General features: G+C 33.8%; 1 long non-coding RNA gene across 1 annotated transcript in view; it reads left to right on the top strand.

Annotated features, from left to right (window-relative positions):
- Positions 1-290: 290 nt before the first annotated feature.
- The window catches only part of LOC118766313, an 11,933-nt gene continuing 9,850 nt past the window's right edge, over positions 291-2,373 (top strand). The window contains exon 1 of the long non-coding RNA XR_005002237.1: positions 291-304. This is a non-coding gene — a long non-coding RNA (uncharacterized LOC118766313). The remainder of the gene's footprint in view (positions 305-2,373) is intronic.

The following is a 2,373-nucleotide window of genomic DNA, read 5'->3' as shown; positions in this document are numbered from 1 at the left end:
GCGTTATTTTCATTTTTATCATTTATGTTGGTGGTGGTGGTGGTGGAGGTGGTGGTTGTGGGTATATTAGGTGTATGGTTGCTGATTATGCAATTAGCAAGGGGTGGAAAATTTTCTGCATAATTTGCCCCTGCGTTAGATAGATAGATAGAATTAAGTCTAAATGAAAGGTGGAAAAACAAGATTACGTTAAGAAAAGTTTACTTGAATGTTTTAACTGTCGCTTGCGAAAACATGATGACATTTTGAGAAAGTATAGAATGATCCCGAGCTTGCAGCTAAACAAAGTGTGAAGTAATAATTAGTTTTAATTAAAGATGGAGGTTAAATCGATGTTTAGCAGTTTGTATGTTTGTTATATTTATTGTTGTGTTTAACATCACTTCCGTTGAATAGTTATTATGGGCTTCCGCCTGTTAAATGGTAACGGTCTTTCAGATTCTGGAAGCTTTAGTATTCGAACTTAAGTGTGCCTTTACGTTAATTTCTTTGCAGCGCGTGAAATTTTGTTATCTTAAACGGAAGAATACGTGAAATTTCGTTATCTTAAACGGATGAATAGTTTCGTTACAATGTATTTGTTTTAATAATTTTTAAATGTTTATAGATTTTAGGTAGAAATATTAGTTCTTTATATACTTGTTTATTCAATAGTTATGTGTTTAGTTTGAATTTTTCCCAAGTGACAGGTATTTCGTGCCTTCGATTAATAATAGTTATACAGTTTGTTTGCACTTAAGTCGTTTCATTTATGTTATTAATTTCTCATAATTCGGAAGTTTTTTGTCATATCTACATTATTTTATTTTATCATTATTTTATCTATATTTTTAATAAGCAATTATTCGGCTACTTTTTTTTATTATTAGGCATATATTTAATAGATATTGAGCAATGCTCGTGTTTTTCCTTCGCGCATGGTTTTGGGGACATGGTTAAAGGTTTATATATATTGTTCCACTGGTTTATATTCGGTACGTTTTTGGTCAGGTTTCATGCATGAGATATGTTATTAAATGAGAAACAACATATCTATTTGTCTATATCCGTTAATTAATCGAAAGGTTTCAGATTCTAGGTTTGTTATATTTTGAGCTCGTCATATCTATGGCAAATTAACCACGCGTACTATATACTCGTTCTTCACTTTATTATTATTATTATTATTATTATTATTATTATTATTATTATGTTAAATTCTTTGGAGTATTTCGTCTCACTGCCTGTGACCTCTTCAGCGACTTTCCATCCCATGTGTCTCCCCTTGTTCTGTTTAGTCCATTATCTCTTTCTGTAGTGTGTATCCTTATCTACACATGCGTGTTTGTATGCGTGCGTTTCTATGTCTTTAGTATGTGTTTTGTATGCGTATATATGGGTTTCCTTACTACAGTGTTCGTGTTTTGTATTTAGGTGTTTTTGTTTTCTAAACCTTTATTTACTAATTTATTTCTTTATTCGTCATGTTGCGTAGTGTAGTGGAGGGACGTTATTGCACCATTCATATTTTCTATTACTATGTCTATTACTATGTGTGTGGCTTCTGTAATCTCTCTAATTTTCGTATTTGTTCCATGTGTTGATAGTATCTTAACATCTATGTTATTAACCGAGCCTATATGTTCTAATTAAGCATGCTGATAGAGAACTAACGAGCTTTTCTCCTCCTTGACCTCCCACAAGTCTTCACCGATCCGCTCCTCTATGCTACGTACTGTTTCATTAATGTATATTGATGTCCTGTTTCTGCACAGTTCCTCAGTACACCGTATGCTTATAGAATACATTACTAATCTTACAGTTAAACAGTGGGTTCATCCTATACACTCTCCAATTCTTAGCCGTACATGGGCGGTGGAGTTTTCAAAATAGATAAGTTCTACAGACCAAGTATTTTAAGGAGATTTCTAGCTTTTCGGCTATTTTAATCTATAGATTCATCTTATCTAATGTTTTCCTAAAAATGTATGCTATTTCGACGTCAGGGATAGCATCTGTGGACATGATACTCTGGTATTTTCGGTTACCATACCATGTGTTGGCCTTATCTATCTTCTTCATGGTCCTTTCTATGCTATTCTAGGATTTACTCCTGTATAGCAGGAAGATTCCATTTACATCATTCTCTATAATGGTCTTGTATTTAGCCCTGGCTCATTTGATCCTAATTCTTTGACTGTAGCCAGAGAACTGAGTGTGGTGATTGAAGTGTTGTATGTCTTTCTAATTCTGTTGTGTCGCACATGCGGGACACATTTCTATTCACTCTTACCAAGCCTGCTATTAGGATATTAAACTTGATGTTGTCCGCAATAGCTTCGCTCTTGTGGACCAAGTATTTAGAAGCTGTGAGTTTGGCATAGTAGGAATGAA

This window comes from Octopus sinensis, linkage group LG1 (assembly GCF_006345805.1).
Source record: "Octopus sinensis linkage group LG1, ASM634580v1, whole genome shotgun sequence".
NCBI classification, from domain to species: domain Eukaryota; kingdom Metazoa; phylum Mollusca; class Cephalopoda; order Octopoda; family Octopodidae; genus Octopus; species Octopus sinensis.
This window is presented reverse-complemented; position numbering and strand designations above follow the sequence as displayed.